This window comes from Anser anser (genome assembly GCF_964211835.1).
Source record: "Anser anser genome assembly, chromosome: 1".
Lineage (NCBI taxonomy): Eukaryota > Metazoa > Chordata > Aves > Anseriformes > Anatidae > Anser > Anser anser.
In genome coordinates this window covers 24,784,144-24,802,769 of record NC_139720.1, presented here as the reverse complement: position 1 = coordinate 24,802,769, position 18,626 = coordinate 24,784,144, and the positions used below count along the sequence as shown (strand labels likewise).

General features: G+C 37.5%; 1 protein-coding gene and 1 long non-coding RNA gene across 12 annotated transcripts in view; one reads left to right on the top strand and one right to left on the bottom strand.

The window, feature by feature from the left end:
- PTPRZ1 (protein tyrosine phosphatase receptor type Z1) overlaps positions 1 to 18,626 on the top strand; it is a 139,995-nt gene that overhangs the window by 7,353 nt on the left and 114,016 nt on the right. The gene's annotated exons all lie outside the window — the stretch shown is intronic.
- Positions 7,858 to 17,613, bottom strand: LOC310897975. Of its 2 annotated transcripts, none has more exons than XR_014582866.1 (6): positions 16,312 to 17,613; positions 15,775 to 15,904; positions 12,776 to 12,912; positions 9,962 to 10,110; positions 9,543 to 9,615; positions 7,858 to 8,872 (listed from the first exon to the last, which is right to left on the bottom strand). It is a non-coding gene; the product is annotated as an uncharacterized lncRNA (long non-coding RNA). The 2 variants fall into 2 exon arrangements; XR_014582867.1 differs by having other exon boundaries at positions 15,779 to 15,904.

The window sequence follows — 18,626 nt, the reverse complement described above, 5'->3', positions numbered from 1 at the left end:
CTAGAGAGACACAAAAGGTATATATATATGTTTTTCTCCTGCAGCCCTTTATGTCTCACATGATGAACTAATTCACTATTTTGCAAAGGTGCTGAAGATATTTCTCTAAACTTATAGACTTTAGTTGCGTAGAAAATTCTCTGTGTGATGTAGAAATTTTAGAGATCCTACTTTGCAGATAGCATTCAGTAATTTAATTTTCTGTTTTAGTACACTAAATGTAAATAAGATTTACTCCTTTAAACTCAATATACACTCCATCCATCACTCCTCCATCAGATGGGTTAATACAGTGCTCTAAAGGGTGGTTTTCTTTTTTTCTTGTTTTATAAGTGCTGATCATTTGTTCTAGTTCCATAACCATTCAGTTTATATGTACATTCCTGTCTTTAATATATATATATATAATATTTATATTGGGAAGGAAAACCCCATAACAAGTGTAACACTATCTTAGATGTTCTACAGGGGCTTCTGCTTTTCAAAGGCTGGTACAAGCCCATGGGTGTGTGAGTATCCAGGGGTTACTGAGTTAAGTATTCCTTCTGAAGATATTAGGACTGCTCACCTGACTAGTGGGAGATTTCATTAAGAGTTTTAGGGGAGGTATATCTGTTTGCACTCTGGCTCTGAATTCTAATCCTCATTGCCAAAAGATTTCTACTACATACTAGATTACCTGAGGATTAAAGCAGGTATCGTTTGAAGAGGTATCCATCTTCACTTGCTTATTTATCTGTTGGCTGAGATAGGATAACAGTAAAAGCAATGAAGACTTGATTAAATAATAGCATCGGAAAGGGTGAAATAAGAGATATCTAGAGTACTGTTAGTGTATGGAAATAGCATTACAAATACGGTCTTCAAAATGCTGTAAATAAAGGATTTTGAATAAAAATAAATGAAATCAAAGTTATCTTGAAGAATGAAGATCAATGTTTCTGTAAATGACCTAACAGAATTTCACAAAAAAAAATCATTTAAAATTTCCTAATTTTATTAGGAAATTCATTTTGAATTCATTGAGATTTAGGCTGTTTTGCATTGTAATTCTTCAAAACTACTTGTTGAAATATGCTGCTATTTTTCAAAATCTGTCAAAGCCTTGGAAAATAAAAAATTCTGGTGCTCTGCAGGGGCAGCTTATGTAGAAGAAACTGAAAGCTTTTTGAAAGGTAAAGCCAGTATTTTGAGGGGAAATGAAGCCTTGAAAATCAGTGTTTGAGAGAGAGAGAGAGACTTGTTTCTGTGCTGGCTTTATATGTGAGACCCCATGATTTTAAATGAAGTTCCCAGAAAGAAAAACAGCTGCTTCCTTGGACTAAATAGCTAATGATCAGAGTAACAGCTGGCTTTATAAAAGTGAACTGATATTACTCCAGGCAGTTTGTCTTCTAGCTCCATCCCCAAACTGACCAATTGTGTTATATCTGTTTCAAGATATTTGGAAAAAAGATATTCCAAGTGTATGTCATTTGTTTCTATAATTTCCTTTTGTACATCTTGCGGTGGTAGATGTGTGTGGCTGGGACTTGGCAGGTTTGGATTTCCTGACAGACAGGCTGCAGAATTCTCCCCCCAAGCGCACTGGAGCATGCAGTTAGGTGTGTGGGATGTTTCATGGTACATGGTGCGGTCAGCACACAACCCATCATCTGCTTTGAGATCAGGATGACTCCTGTATGGCCTGTGCCAACCTCTTTCTTTGTAATTTCCTTTGATTTTTAGACAGTAGCTTTGCATTTCATTTATCTTGCAATGGTAGCTTGTTGCAGAAAAAATCCCAAGGAAGCAAGTTATCTTTTTTTTACACACCTTAGGTTTGTATCACTGTAGGTACACAGATCATACTGGAGTTATCTGCTCATATCAGTAGAACTGTGCTTGAATATATCCTGGATGAGCATCAGGAATAAAAAGATCCAAAAGAACTATTCAATTTATGGCATAGTGCTGAGGAAAAAAAAAAAAAAAAAGTGCAAACTGGCCCTGTGCAAATTTAAATTGAAAATCTGAAGAAGGATCCTACCCATTAAATTAATGAGATTTTTAGAAAGTCTTTCCAATGCAAACAATGGGAGCAAAAAGACAACCTATTTTTTTTTTCAGAATTGAGCTCCATGCATTTCTTCAAGCTCCTGCAGCTCCTGCAATAGAAACTAGATAGGAATAGAACTGCATCAGTGACCTCAGAGTCACTTTGAGTGAGTACCATCTTATTGTTTCAAATGTGCTAGATGAGAAAGCTGAGCAGCATGCATGTGGCTGTGCCAGCCAGCTGCCCATGGCTGAAGCAACAGCAAACGGCCTTTCCTCGCTCCAGACTGACACATTTGTAAGCTGAGGTACTGGGGACTGAGGGGTCACCCATGTCTCGAGTACCACTCAGCATTTCAGACTACGCTGGGAATTAAACATCGTCAATCTATCCAAAAACAAACACTATCCAAACAAACAAACAAAGAGAAACAGTTTGTTAACAGTTTGCCATTTGAAATATTTGTACAACCACTGTGTAAGAAAGCTATTTGAAATCTCTTGTCATTGTATGACTTTAGGAGGTAGGGATTTAATTAAGATATGAGCTACTAGAGCATCTTTAAGAACTGGCAGTGTTGTCACTTTATCAAGCGATAAGGCTGAAGGAAATGAAGGGGAAAGGAGATTCCTCAGTTGCTGGTGTCCACCCATCCTATAGAGCCACCCCATGAAACCCAGGCTGGCTCAGATGCCTCAGAGACAAGTAAAATGAGTCAGTGCAGTAGAAGTGGGATTTTACCATAAATAAATATCCATAGCGTGCTGGTGCAAGTCATTTCCTTTTTTTTTTTTTTTTTCTTTTTTTTTATGTTTTACTAATTCTTTTCTAATTCAGGACAGTTGCAGTCTGCCTCAGAAGTGGGCTGCTTTTCCCAAATCAATCAGTGTAATGTAAACACTGTTAATGGGAGGCCCCAAGAAAGCAGAACCTGCCGTTGTAGACTGGAAGGGTAAGGGCTTCCATGGCGAAGTTCAGAATGAGAATCATATGCTGAAAAGCTTTACTGAAGTGCATAAGGGGGTTGAAAAAAGGATACATTGGCAAATTCTGGCATTTTGTAAATTTTACATGCTGTATAAGACATGTATTATATTCAATGGATTTCATTCAGGAATACTTAAAAACACCCCAGAGTAGAAATTGTTCGTTTAATCCATTGGTGAAAGACACATCCACACAAAAAGATTTTGGGAAGCTGTCCTTTAGGCCTCAATATTTTTGAGTCTTTCCTGATTTGTACCATCAGCTGTGGAATTTATAATGCTAAGTATGTTTCCATGTAGCAATAGTCTTCACTGTATGGGAAATTCCAGCCTTTCTGTGAGAGGTGATAAGACTGTGCCATCCAATCTGCTAAAGATTTGTCTGAGTGGCTATACTCATGGAGGGAAAGATGCCAGCAGAAATCAATACGTGTTGTTCATTAGGAATATGTGCACACGCTAAATGATCTAATCTGATTAGCTTTTGCAACTCTTTAAATGTTTGCAATGGCAAAAGAGATACATCATATGAAAACAAATTGTAAGTGCAATTTAGAGCAAATTAAAAACGCCCTTATTGACATGCTGAATGGAAGAAGACAGGTTCAGCTAAATCAGGTGAAGACGATGAGGCAGTGGTGCATAAAGGATAGTTTCATGTTACATACAGTTGAGTGAAATAGAAGAAAATGTACATGGAACAACCAGAAAATGTAGTCTTGCTGTTGGTAAATAAGGTGATAAGAATTAATCACCTTTTTTTTTTTTTTTCTAATATGATCTACACATTTTATCCCTGTTGCAAGCAGTGCATTTGAATAAAACTGTAACCTGGCTTTTCATGGAAAAGAAATGCTTATTGAGTTTTTTGTTTGTTTGTTTGTTTGTTTTTTGTTGTTGTTCATTAGTTAAAGGATTATCTGGATATGCAAGAGTTTTTCTAAACATACCAAATCTTGGTCCTCTGAAGTCTGGTGTTCTCCTGAAAGCACCAGGAAATCTGGCCCACTCAGAGTAGCTTTTGGGTTAGATCAAAGAAGAAATTTAGCCATTGTGTAGTGGAACTCAAAATGCTGGGTTAGGCGTCCTGCTTGTCATATACAGGGCATGAGGGTTTTAGGTACCTGGCCTGGAACCGCAGCAGCCAGCACATCTGGTACTGGGACATGCAAGCCTGGCTGATAGAATAATGATCTGTGATAGATCTATGATAGATAATAAAGCATAAAAAAGGAATAAACTGGGAAGTTCCTCTTAGTGCCTCTACATGCTGAAACATCTTCTTTATAGAATCATAGAACAGCCCAGCTTGGATGGGACCTCAAAAGGTCATCAGGTCCAACCTTTACATGGCTAGACTTGACAAAAAGCATCATGAAATTCAGAATTGATTTTACTACTCTTGAAATAGCCATAAGATGCTGATACTTTTCATAATCATCAAATAGTAAAAGATTTGCCGAAGAAAGAGGAGATAGCAATCCTAAGCCTTTCCTGTGTAAGGGATTTTGAACCACAGCTGTGGAAAGTTGTGTTACCCACAGGATGACAGAGCACAGCTGTTGAAGATGGGCAATGGTGCTGATCTCCACCCAGGCTGAAAATGGGAACAATACAAAAGTCTGAAAGAGAAAACATAATTAACTTGCCCAGTCTAATGGGTAAGTTGAGGTGTTCCAGCTCAGCATTTCCAGGCACTGGACTGGATTTTTGCTCTCCTTTCTTCACTGTGCCACCACTGCCCTCCCCAGAAGCAGCAACTGCAGCATGTGCAAGCCGCAAATCCCAGGTCTAATACTGCTACTGTGGCTGTCTCCCTTCTTCCCCCCACCACATCCACCTACATTGCTGTCTGTCTGTGGCTGTACGTCTCTGTGCTGGGATGGATGCAAATGTGGACGGAGGCATTTGGCTGCAGACACAGCCTGTACTGTTGGAAGAGCTGCTCTGAGACAGGGGAGAGGAGACAAGCCAGAAAATATGTTTTGTAGGTTGGATTAAAGCCTTGGGTCAGCAGTTGGACCATGCTGGGTTATGTCTCACAGTGAAATGAGTGAGACATGGGGTTCCAGTCCCTGTCAGTTTGATTATTTCTGTCTTTTGTCTAGCTACTATCCAATGTAAAAAAACACCAGGATTTCTGTCGTCTCCTGGAGTTTTGAAACCTGCTTGAGAATGCTGTTATATCTCCTGGATGGATTGGTCCGATGCTTATCTAGGTCTTCTGGGCATCTCTGAATAGCTGGCTACTTACCCCTGCTCCATGAAGTCTGTGCATCTTTCGTCCTGGACCAGTTCCTGTTTTTTCTGTGTTGTGGAAACTGAGCCAGTCAAACATAAAAATGCACTGTACCACTCCCAGAAAAGAAAACCGTGTGGCTGTATCCGCAGTCTGTGTAGGAACTGTATGCATTTACACCACCCCTGTTGAAATTCCAGGAGATTTTCTGCCTCAGGCAGGTATGGCAAACGAGTGAGCAGCAGCTGCAGTGTCCTGGAAGGAAATACAGCATGTGCTCCTTTCTGTAACAAATCAGCTGCTTTAGATGGCATGGAGACAACAGGCTCATTTCTCCAGTGAGTCACTGAGCCTTCCAAAAGCCCCATATCACCAAGGCTTTCAGCTGAGGTGGAGCATATTACACCACTCCCTATACAGCCCAAACCTTAAAGGCTTAGTCAAACCCGTAATTAATTAAGATTTGTGTAACACTTAATGCCCATCTAGTGAGTTGTATCTTCTAAGGCTGTTGCTAATGATTTTAAATCTACAAAGTAACTTCCTAAAAACCTTTGAAATTGGCAATGATGGTGTTCCGTTTTAGATGGAAAAGCTTCAATCATTCCAGAGCAGGAAATAAATGCGTGACTTAAGCTGGAGAGATACAGCTACAGAACAGCAAACTGCTAGATACACTGACATGGCACAGGGCCAGAGAAAGATTCGGTATTGCTCCTTCCAAAACTCGATTTGAAGCCATTTCAGTATCTCTGTATTGCATAAATGACTATGGAATTTCTAGGAAGTCTGCAGTTACGTGTACTTATGGTCTGAAGATAAGATGTAATTGGAGAATTTTACTTTCATGCCCTCTTCTTCACATATTTTATTATTTTTATTTCTATGCTATTACAAGACTAAATTCTGATACAGTGCTAGACATGAACTCAATGAAAATATTCTTATCTGTCCTATGTTCTGACATAGATGCTTTAATAAAATTATTAAAAAAAAAAAAAGTCAAGATTTTTAAAACATTGATAAAAGTGTGTCTAAAAGCCTAATCTTTTGTTTTCAAGGATAGGAATATTTTGTAAAGAAACTAACTGCAGTCTGGAAGGTTGATTTTGCTGTTGTGTCTTCCAAAAGCAAAATAAATGAAGCTGTTTTCTTTGCTTGAGTAGCGATGGTTGTGGGTTCAGTAATAGCATCCATCAAACTGTTTACTTAATTTGTTGAATTTTTTTGTCAAATAACTGAAATTTAATAGGTTCTTCAGTGTAAAACAGTGTAGTCTTTGCTTGAAAACTTTGTACGCTTCCTCACATAACTTCCAGTTATTCATGGATAGAAGGAAGAAAATGAGAAAATTTTAAGAAAATAAAAAGGCATTATAGAGAGATTCTGTGTTTAAGGATGTATGCATATTTTTAAGCTAGTATAGTCCTGTCATATGCAAATAATATGTGCCTATTGAAGGCATCTTCAGAAACAAAATCTGGATCTGGGGTTAAACCAACATGTGGAAATGCTGTATAATCAGAAAATTGCTGTCATTTATCATTTATACATTGATGACATCTAATGTGCTTGTCCATGACCAGGGTTTCATTGTGTAAGGTACCACGTAAAAACAGAGCATGATACCTACTCACAGGAGCTGAGAAATATAGTAAAATACTGAAAGAGAAGCTGATGGGACAGAGAAGATGGGAGGAGCTGTTAGGAAATAAATACATAAATGGATAAATAAATAAATTTTATCCAGCATAAAAAGAAGTTGAGTTGGTGAAGCATTTTTTTTCTAGCCAGTCCTGTGAGTCAAGGTTTTCAAAGAGGTATGGAGTAAGCCTGTCTCAGTTCCTCATCTGTAAGACAGAGATAGCGGTATATAACTCAGAAGTGTTTTGTGTGAACCAATATCACCATACTTCATTAAGTCAGTTTAGGAACAAAAGAACTACATAAATATTAGGGTGCACAGATACTACCATGTGAGCACTGGCATGCGAGGGGCTGCCTCTGGGGACAGATGGCCCTTCCAGCATGAGCACAACCCTCCCAATGACCTATAGCTTCACTTAACTGAGGCTGCATGCACATTTACATTTGACAACTTGGGTCAAAACAACTGGTCTGAGCATTTATCCTGCAGTGGATCCTCTCTGACCATACTCCTAAATGGAAATTCTTACCTCGTGACCCAAAGATACCAGAGAACATGGATTGCTGCAAGGCCTGTTACCTCACAGTCCCCATCTGGAAGTTAGCATGAAGAAAGGCACTTATACTGGGTGGGGATACCCATGGTTCTGTTTTATCTAATTCCTGTAATTTAATATTTATATGCTGTGTATAGCCAGAAGTGTAGGAGAAGGGAGACAGGCATAACATCCTGAAAATTATAAAAAAGTGGTGAGTCCTATTGACAAGAAAAAGGTGTTGTTAATGTAGTTTCCAGAGTCCTTATTCCAAAGTACATTGAAATCCAATAGAGAAATATAGAGAGAGGAAGAGAGAAAATGGAAGAAAAGAAGAGTGAAAAGAGAAAAGGGAAGGAAGGAAGGAAGGGAGGGAGGGAGGAAGGAAGGGAGGGAGGGAGGGAGGGAGGAAGGAAGGAAGGAAGGAAGGAAGGAAGGAAGGAAGTTCACAAATGAGATATCTGGCACTGGTGCAGCTTCTGTTTATTGCAATTTTTATTTTTATTTTTTTATTTTGATGCTGCTGCAGTCTACTTCTACTTGCCTTTTGTAACTACTACAAAAGGAGGCTGGAGAAGGAGTTGAACTACTACTGTGACTTTTACAGGCTTCACATCACCAAACCCAGAGAGAGATTAAATGAATTGACTGAACCCCAAGCTTTCTCTCTCAGCTGTTCTGAAAGCCTTTCTTCCTTCCTTATAGTGGGGAAAATGAAGAGGGTAATGCTGCTAGTTTCCACTTTTTAAAAAATGCAGCCAGGTGGACTCTAGTGCAGAACAGTTTATGAGATGCTCATCCATCACAACAGAGAAAATAATTGTTCAAGCAAGAGAAGAACAGCCTTGCTATATTTGTTTTTAATGGGAATTGTTTGTACAATTTTCTTGGCATCATCACAACAGTAATCTCTAAATATATATAGGTATGTAATACTATGTAATACTTCTAGCAAACACACAGTAAACAAATTATAGAAAGACACTTGTTGACAGTTGCAGTGAGAAGTAATGCAGTGAGAAGTAATGCAATGAGAAGAGCAGTGTCAGGTTTGGGGAAGCAGTAGACACTACAGGTAGCATCCCCCTGCACTACCACCCTGCCTCAGCTTCTTGTCTGTGTCTGACACATGAGCTCTCCACTCTTGTCCTGCTCATAAGGGACCTTGCACACTCCCCGTCCTCTCCTCCTCTTCCTGGGCCACGCATGTGCATGTGACCTAGACTTCCCTTCAGAAAATCCTGTTTTTCTAGTGGCAAGAAGATTTCTTGTCTGAAAGGAAGGCGGTGAGTCCTGCACAGCAGATTCTAGGTAATTTTAACTTGCCACTTATGGCAAACATCCGTATCTGAGATCTTCATTTACATTCTGTTTATACAGTATGCAGTCCCAAGGCAGCTAGAGTTCTGTGGATGTTCTGGCAATGCTGCAAATAAATCATGATAATGATCATTAATAAGTGAGTGCTGACAGTGATTTTCAGGCCATAACAACCAAGAAACAAAACAAAACAAAACTATTAAAAAAAAAAAGCAAAGAGTTTGATTGTTTTTAAGACAGAAATGTGTGTTCTTATGCTGCAAGGTAATTAAGTTGGAAAAGGTTTCATTTATAATGAATTCATAGAGACCTAATGCCACATCTTTGTACAATATACAAAACCAAGATTTGACTGAAACTCACTGCTCCTGAGTATAGCACACTGATGCTTCTATGGACAGAACACAGTTGTTCATTGCAGATCAAAGAGGGACTTTGCTGGTTTTCACCAAAAGTTATAGACCTTCACTAATAACTGGTTATGTTGAAGAAGAGTTGAAAACTTGGACTTGTCAGGACCATGGCTGTGAAGAATTTTAGTGTGCAAGGGGGAATGGACAGGCTTGCACAGTTCTATTTGAGGAAGACAATATTTGGGAATATGTTTCAGCTACACTTCACAATGATTTTAACTGAGGAAAAACAACTCTTAAATTCTTTTTAATGTGATATCTACAATGAGTGTTATTTTAAGAATCCACCCAAGGCTCTAGTCATGAAGAAGCATGTGCTTGACTGAGTTGCATTTATTCTAGAAAATAAAATTGATGTTCTACCTGCAACTTTAAAGGGAAAATCTTTGTTCTTTTTCCTCTGAGCCAGAATTCCATGATGGCTGTGAAGAATATCCTAGTTTTACAGAAAAAAATAAAAATAAATAAAAACAGATGAGAAACATACTGCCCTAGAGAAAAAAATAATAATCTAACATGCTATTGGCAGGAAAAAAGGCATATTCCTGCAAATTCTGATCAAAATAAATTCTCCTACTCAGTTCTAAACTGTATCCATATTTTTTTAATGTACTTTATGTATTTAGGCCTTATGGATTTCTAACATACATTATACAATAAATAAAATTGCAGGAGTAAGATAATATTAGGTTAAGAACTAATACTGTTAATGGTACTCTTTACTTTTTGTTTAGCATAAGCTAATAGAAAATAAATAAATAAATCAGAAAATGATATCTTACCATGCCTCCCAGCTCTCCATGCAAAATGTGCACAAAGACCTTTCCCATGTTATTTCAAGCATTTGAAATAGGTTGGATGCTTTTCTTCTTTTGGTATATGTCCATGCTGTATTCACACAGTCACCAGTCTCACATTGCTACAGATGCATCTGTTGATATTAACATTTTGCATTAAAATCATAATTTTTTTTAATTTGAGGATGAAAGAAAAGGGCTAAGGGTGGTATGTATAACCTTCCAATATTTTACTTACCCATGTGATATTTTAAAAAATATGAAAAGCTGTTAAGTGTTCCATACATTACTGATATACTGGTATTGTGGGCTGAAAACTGTTAAGGATGATAAAATCATTTAGAGGGTGGAAAATACATTCCATAACAAGGTATTTCAAGAGATTTATATTTGTGAGGTCCTTCCCCATTTTGTTAAAGACAAAATAGGAAGTATGGGAACTTTAAAATAAAGTCTTTAGAGATACAGGCATCTACAGAAGTTTATGATTCCACAATACCTGTTTCCAGCTATCTACTGCGTAAGTCAGTACATTCTATCTTCAAGTCCGAAGACTCATGACCATAGTCAGCAGGAAATGGAAAAAAAAAAAAAAAAAAAGAACCAAAAATGTTGTGGATGCCCCATCCCTGGAAGTGTCCAAAGCTAGGCTGCGTGAGGCCCTGGGCAACATGGTGGCATTGCAGCCATGGTGGGAGGGGGTGGAACTAAGTGGTCTTTAAGGTCCCTTCCAACCTGAGCCATTCTATGATTCCATGATTCAAGATACCAATAAAACCAGCAGGACTTGTTTTTTCTACAGTTATTCCCTCTCCTTTCCTCCCAGTGGTGGCATGGAGTTCATAAGAGACCAGATGCTTTTTAATGAATGAATAAAACTTGATCCTAACACAAATAAACTATCATGCTGCCAATATAAGAGCAGTGAGCCCATTCATTTGGCAATAAGCCAGGTGTTGCTAGATAAATTAAAAAGCAACCCTTTCATCAGTGCCTGATTTAGCAATTAGTTGACATCAAACTAGCAAACATGTATTAGAACGAGAATATAGAATGTGAGTTCTCTTTACTAATACTCTAATCTCTCTTTCATTACACACCTTCACAGGAGACAGAATTAACATTGATAGAATTTGTATTTACTCAAAAAAAGCAGTCATGTTATAGTGTTTGCACTTGGTTGGCACTAGGCAGAAATGAGATCTTCATTCAACCATAATCTAATTATGAAAAAATTAATAATGTCAAACCTTGAGAAAGTAAGTGCATGACAATTAATAAAGAAGTGGTTTAGATATGAAGGAGTTTGTTTTGCTGATGATGTCAGAGCTCATCTTATGAATCAGCAGTATAAGAGGAGTATGCTTAGAAAAGACAACCATAAAGATAAAGGTAAATTATGAAATGCAAATGAGACCCTGTCGACTAGGAAGATAATGATGGTAAATCAAATCTGAGGCACAAACTTGTAGGTGAAAAGGGGAGCTTCAATTTGATACAAGAAAAAGGGAATGTTCAAGCCATGGTCTGTGTGTTATTTGCAGCCTCACAGAACAATTCATCCATCATTCAACCCATTGCTGGCAGCCTTCCTTCCCTGGGGAGTTAATTTGATGGCAACAGTCTGCCCTTAGCTGTCATTTTTACCAGGGCTGAGAAGCTTACTCCTATCACACTGAGCTTATTGCGCTCGCCTGACACAATGCATGCACACAAATAGGTTTCTGCCTATTCTCGGGTAGAGATAGCCACTAAGAGCAGGCCAGAGCAATTCATTTGGCTGGTAAAAAACTCTTGGTCTGCTCCCAGTGTGACCCTAGGAAAAAGGATCTGACTGCTTTGATGACTGCAACCATCTTTCAGCTACTGCTTGTATTGATTCTTCAGTGACACATAAGCTTTCCCTGGCAGCAGATGAAGATATGGGTCCTGCTCACCAGGCAGGCCTCAGCATGATAAAGTGTATGAAAGCAGATCAGGTAGAACAATTAAAACATTACAAATCTGGAAAAAAAAATGTTATGAAATGACATCTGATAGGAAAGCTAATTGGGCAAATTAAAGTTGACAAAAAAAAAAAGGAGAGATGAAAACGTTCAAGCTGAAAAATAAAGCAGAAGGGAAAAAAAAAAAGAATGAAAGGAAGAGAGGAAAAGGAAGAAAGGCCACTGGAAGACAGGAGAGTAAAGGTTTGGGACCTGTTCTGGATTAACTTCTTCCAGGTGATTTCTATTTTCCAAAAGCTCTAGATTTTTGGACTTTAACCTCCACGTAACTCTGAAGTTTTAATTCCCCTTCTTTGAAAAGGTATAAAAGAAAGAGATATGAAGTCCTTATGTCCTAGTTTGGAATGATGTGGTGACTTAATTCCTATCTATAATGTTTTACTGATAGAAAAATAAAAATGGCCAGATACACAGTCTGTGATCTTCTACACATTGACCTCAAAAAGTGAATGGATTCAGGTATTTATGAAAAGGTCCCCTGAAAACTTCATGTTGTTGCGCTCTCCTAATGACAAACATATATTTAAATGAAACTTAGAATTCGCAGCAGAAGGCTAGACCTTTATTGTTTTTTTTTTCTTTCTAGCTTCAGCTACAAGATGCCTAGGAGACTCATGTTGCCATGGGTCCTTTCCATTATTGTGCCTCATAATACAAGAGAGAGTAGGGTTACTGCTGATCCATATATTCGAACCGTTCAAGGACCACATATCTTTCCCCTTTGGGATGAAGATTAGAACTCTTTTAATGTAGACTTTGACACAGTTATCTATTTCTTGTTGTATTCAATTACCTGTGATGTTCCTCGAGAAATTTCAAAAGGCACCGTTCAAATGGATTGTAGCCAGCACACCATCAAGAGGTATGCTTTACTCTTTCATCAAAGATGGCATTTACTTCTTGCTTAATTTCATGTTTCTTTCTCTAAAACTGAAAAAAAAAAGGTTTTATTTTATCTTTTTTTTTCCTCTTATTTTGGTATACTGTATTTATATATGCTATATACTATATTTGTGCAGAAGCCTGTGGTTTGGAAAGAGCCAGTAAGTTACATATAACTGCAACTAATCAATGCTTATAGCTTGGGAAATTTGAATTTCCCATAAATGAAACAGTGTATCATTAATATATTGCTTGCTCACAGCAAAGCTATTTCCCCTTTAAGGAGAGACTCTTTTGATGAGAATGTCTTGAAGAGCTGATGGTACAGCTGAAATAACAAGTCAATGATATGGAGTACAAGAGAATATTGCATGAGGTATTGAATGCTGAATTACAGAAATTGTGGCTATATGAAGTATTGAAATATATCTGTTGTTAGTGGTAAGTATTTATGAACCAAAGTAAGATTTTTCAGCTTCTTTTCCAATCTATCTATTCTGTTCATGCCCTTGATCACTTGGAAACTCAGGATTCACTTTTTTGAGATGAATTTCAAGATGCCTAATTTCTTCCCAGATTAATTTTAAGAGCAAAATTTAAGATACAGCCTCAAGATTAGCTTTGAAGTCCCAGATGGAGATCATTATGTAATCATGCAATCATGAAATGCATGATGGTTGAAGTCAGTTTAAGGATTTTTAATTCTTTCACACAGAGAAAAAAAATATGAAAAATTTACTTGGAAAAAAAATGCTTCTAAACTCTCTTTTTTATTTTACTAGGGAAAGTATTGTATATTTTGGAAGTAATTGTTAAACCTTGTGTTTGTATGAGCATATAGTTTAAAGCACAATGGGTACATTGCTTTAAAGGTGTAGGGTAAAATAAAAGCAAAAGTTTGTTCCAGTTTACCTGTGGAAATTCTGTTCTAAGCTATTTGAATTGAGGGCATTTGAGATAACATTATGAGTTTTTATGCTCTCAAATCACACCTAAGCTTAATGGTCTTAGCAAAATCAGTGGCAAAACTTCCTGTTTTTCTAGTAGAACTACAGTTTCTTACAGAAGGGCTTGGCTGCTTAAGGGAGAAAAGAAAGAGCTTTGTGATTAGAGCCATTACAATAGTAGTCTGACTTAAAAATACTTCACAGCTTATCAGAGAAACTAGCAATTAACTCTGAACTCTGTAAAATGTGTTCACTTTGTAATTATTTTTATGGGCTTTAAAAATAGACTCCAGATTAAAAAAAATAAAATAGCATTCCTTTTATTATAAAGCAATTAATTTTGTTAGATGGAAAGGGCTTTACAATGAAAATGTTGGTCAACTTAAAACCTCAATGTGAATCTGTTAGAAAAGAACAGATATAATATTTCATTTTTGATAATTGCTTCAACATGGACACAACAGCGTCACAGGAAGGGTTTTGCAGATGCAGAAGCTGCCAAGAAAGGTTTGGAAGCCAGCAGTGGGAGGATTTGTCAAAGCAAACACACAGTGTGTGTTCCTAAATGAACTGAGAGGGGTGGAAGAGGAAAGATTAGATGTCAATAAGGTCTGAAATATATGCTGAACCATTTGGGACAGGCTGTGCATCCCTCAGTGTCTTTGGATTAAGAGCTGTTCAAGGAATGCACTGACCTTTCTTCATGTTCACATAACACTCACCAAAAGGTTAGCCTAATAAGAGCAATTCAGATTCCTCAGAAATATCTGATTTTCTCCTCAGGAGATATTTTGCAACAATAGGTGTATTGCTTCTTTTCAGGGAAGCATTTCAAGAATGATTCAGGTGTTTCAGTTGTACAATATTCAATAGGAAAATTTGAATTTGGAAGACTGGAGTCTGCCTTGCTCTTTTTAAAATTAATTCATGATAATGATACCTAAAGATAGTTCTAATAAATCCAACCTCTGAATGACCCTGTCCTGGCCTCTCCTCCTACAAAGCCCTTGAATGCAAAATTGCAATGATGTTTTATGTTCCAAAGCTGATTTCAGTGAAATTTCTCGAACAACGCTTACAGAAATAGGTTTAAATGAGAGTAGACGTAGCCTCCTTATGTTTGGGACAGTTTGTTTATGGTAAAAATGCCTGTCTTTTTTAAAAAGTCACAAACTGTATTGAGAATACTTTCTTGGTCCAGCATAGGTATTATATTTTCGTTTTGGTTTATGTGCAACAGATGCACTGCTGTGACTCACTTTGTGATAAAAAAGCCCAGTATTATGGCATAGCAAAGTAGCATTTTTTATTGTACGTGGGATTCATAGGATTTTTCCAAACAGTTTTGATTTTGCCATGAATTAATTTAAGGTAATTGGGTAGTGATTATTTATTAAAAAGACCATTTAAAATAATCACCTAAAATATTTTTTTTTCCTTATCATTTAGCTACTTTTCAGTTTTGTACTGTAAACTGTTTTTCAGGAGACAAAAGTGCAGATTTTTTGGAAGTTTCATCACAATATTCATGCCAGTGAAAGCTTGGCTGCCTGTTCTCTCTGCCGACTTATGCAAATTTCTAGGGACCTTGTGTGAATGGAGGGAGTCTGAATTTGTGTCCATGGTAATCTGTTCAATGTGTAGAGGAAGTTACAATGGCATTAACCCATGAAAAGGATCAGTTGTTTTCATGGAAAGCAGTCAAGACATGCTTTGAATTCAGATAGTCAACTTAATCAGAGCTGGACATCATTTTTTAAGGGTTTCTCTTTGAAAGAACTTAATGCTGGTCACCTGCTACAGTCAAAATAGATCATTTATCTGTAAAGGAGCATAAAAAAATAACAGCTGAAGAATGGATACAGCCCTGAAATACAGAAAAAAAAATAAATCGGCAGTTATTTACAACCTCTATGTGGGCAACTAGAAGCATGAAAATGCCAGAGTGGTCCTGGCTCATTACCTGCCTTGTGCCTGGGAGATAAGTGAATTCATGCAGTGTTTCTCTGGGACTGGAAATTCAGCAGCATCAGTCCTCACTGCCTTCCTGGGTAGGGTAGGAGTCCTGCTCTGCTCTGGGGTGGCCAGCACACCTGGGAAGTTAGACACAGAGTTGCTTGAGAAAACGTATTAATTCAGAGTCTCTCTATCACATTGCCTTACATTGACCTTTATAGGACATAACAAAAAGTCAGGTCTAGTTTCTCCACTTTATCCTGCTTTTCTTCAGGCACAAAAGTCTCTGCTGGTACAGTTACCCAGGTAAGAAGTAGTTCAAACTGTATTCCTCTTTACTTTTAACATGAAGAAATCCTACCAGCAGCCCCATTTGGAGTGTCCTCCTGCATTTAAATTAAATTACAGTACAAGTACAAGGAAGAGTAGCATTAGGCAACCTGCATTTAAGTATTCAGCAGAGATTTTATTTGCCAGATTAACTAATACTTGTCACAGCTTCATCTATTTCATATAGTGAAAGTAAAAGATATGGTTATCTTACTTAATATGCTACAGGCTGTTTCCACAGTATAATGGTAGACTTGCACTGGGGATGTTTTTCTTTTGATGAGGATGACATGGAAGAAATAGAAATACTCAATAAAATAAATGTAATAAAATGAAAGATATGGTTTCTGTAATCCATGTCAGGCCTTTTTACAGTATTTGTCTAGTGCTACTTGAACATTTTATACCAATATTAGCTAAATGAATTTGCTGTATAGCTGTGCGAAGCTGCATTTAGAGAGCAATGTAACTACATTTCCTGGCCTTCCTTTAGAATGACATTACCTAACAGCTTTCCAGCAGGAAGAGGCAGGTCTTTAAAGTCAGAACTCTGAATTAACACAGCAAGAACAGCTGGTACTTGCTCGTTATCCAATTTAAGAGATGTAAATTCCAGGAATTCTTTTCATAAGAGCTTTAGTGCCCCATGCTTGTTCACTAGTGGTGATGTTTGGATGTTAAAACTATAATGGGAAACATGGTAACTGCTGAAGGCACAAGGGAAAAGACCATCAGTGGGTGATCCCAGTGTACACAACAGCATCATCTCATCAAGACAAAGGAACAGTTAGATAAGTATCATAATGGCTTGTGTTTTTACTGGGCATATAAATTGTGCTTCTCCACAGCAGCAGACAATAGCAGGGAGAAAATTCTTACCAAAAAAAAAAAGAGAGAGAGAGAGAACAGACAGAAGTTCACTGTTTGGTTAATATCTCTTGCTTTTCTGGAAGGCATATGCCTGAATGGCCAAATCAGGCTATTCTCCTGGTTCTCCATGCCAAACACAGTTAGATACAGCAGAATGTCTAGAAACTGCTCAAAGAAAAAGACAATATTAATAGCAGCAGAAGTCACCTAAAAAAAAAAAAAAAACCACCTTTACAGAGGAATCAGTTTTTGAGGATAAGTGAGAAATCACAGAAGGACAGCATTTGAAAATACCATTGTCCAAGAGTTTATAGAAAGTGTGCTCTGCAGTGTTAGTTGGGCAAAAATTTGCTCAGTCCTATTCTCTCAAAGAATAGAGTGAAAGGCAGTAGTGTCTAAAAGAAGCGTTTGATCTTTGAACATGGTGGATATTGCAATTAAACAGCAAGAGTCATGTAATCCCCAATTCTGGAAGGAGGCTACAACCGATGGATCTGAGATTTTTCTGTTTATCTGGTATATCAATTCACAGTCATATCTTGCTATCAGTGACAAAATTTTACACTGTTAAGGGAAACATGGCTAAAAAACATTTAGCGACACCCTTAAATCTAAGAAAGGAAAGAGCGAGTCATATCAGGTACTCCCGCCAACTTCTCAAAGTAGCTTCTTTGCTTACCTGAATGCAAGTAGAGTGTCCTTTACAGAACAGTAAGTGATGTTTATTTTAATAGTAACTGCATTTCATCTACGGCATATACTGCCACTGTGTCAGATGCCATGGATCATTCCTGTATAGTATGCAAATAGCAGGAATAGCCATCTTGGGTCATACCTGAATTTACTATTGTTTGACAGAGGCCTGATGCCTCACAAAAATAGGTGTGAAATCTCCCAGTAGGCAGCAGTGAGATACTCAGCAGTCTTTCTCACACATCCGTAATCATATCCATGCCAGGCTCCTTTCTAAATGTAGTGTGATAACTCCAAATATTCTTGATATCTTCACAGCTGTTTCGGTCTTTGCTTAGTGGTTAAATTCTGCAGTTAGCCTCAGCAGTTTCCTGCAGTGATAATTGCCTAAATGTGAAAAGAAGTGTATCCTTTCACTGGTTTTCCTACTTTCAGACTTCTCATTAATGCCTCCGGGTGTTCTTGTTCTTGTAGAGAGAGGGAGAACAGAAGTTCCCAATCTTCATCTCAACAACATTCATTATTCTTTATATTTGATTTCTTTCCAAAATAAGCATTCTTAGCCTTTTCCATATCCCCTTATTTGGAACTTTTCCATGGTCACTTTCATTAGTTTTCCCTCTGTCCCATGTTACTCTGCTTGATTATTTTTGAGAATGCAAAACCAGCACAGGACGCAGTTTTCCAGATGAAACTACACAGATCATTTAAGGGCGATTCTTCAGCATTTCCAATTTTTGTGTTGTCCAGAGTCTAAAAATATTTGCAAATTTCAAATGGACTCCAGCTATACACTGAATGAAGAACTTGATTTAGCTCTCCAGGGGTGCCCTGGACTCTTCTTTCAGCTGATAAAATTAATTGAAAACTCAGTAAAGAAAAAGTAGATTAGTTTTTCTCAAGGCATTTTTTTTTCTAAATAATTATTTTTGCTGCTGCATCAATTAAATCTGAACATCTTTTGGT